Raw genomic sequence first — 309 nt, 5'->3', positions numbered from 1 at the left:
GGTGTGAGGCGTGTGTTTGCTGTGTGAGGCGTGTGCTGTGTGTGTGTGAGGCATGTGGTGTGTGAGGTGTGTGGCGTGTGAGGTATGTAGTGTGTGGCGTGTGTTTGCTACGTGAGGCGTGTGCTGTGTGTGAGAGGCGTGTGGTGTGTGAGGCATGTGGCGTGTGAGGCGTGTAGTGTGAGGTGTGTGGTGTGTGAGGCGTGTGCTGTGTGTGTGAGGCGTGTGGTGTGTGAGGCGTGTGGCGTGTGAGGCATGTGGTGTGAGGTGTGTGGTGTGTGAGGCGTGTGCTGTGTGTGTGTGAGGCGTGTG

General features: G+C 58.9%; 1 protein-coding gene across 1 annotated transcript in view; it reads left to right on the top strand.

Moving 5' to 3' along the window:
- Window positions 1-309, top strand: part of LOC120879239 — a 51,989-nt gene that overhangs the window by 1,057 nt on the left and 50,623 nt on the right. The window lies entirely within an intron of this gene.

The sequence above is a fragment of the Oryx dammah genome, unplaced genomic scaffold, assembly GCF_014754425.2.
Source record: "Oryx dammah isolate SB20612 unplaced genomic scaffold, SCBI_Odam_1.1 HiC_scaffold_20, whole genome shotgun sequence".
Classification (NCBI taxonomy): domain Eukaryota; kingdom Metazoa; phylum Chordata; class Mammalia; order Artiodactyla; family Bovidae; genus Oryx; species Oryx dammah.
This window is presented reverse-complemented; position numbering and strand designations above follow the sequence as displayed.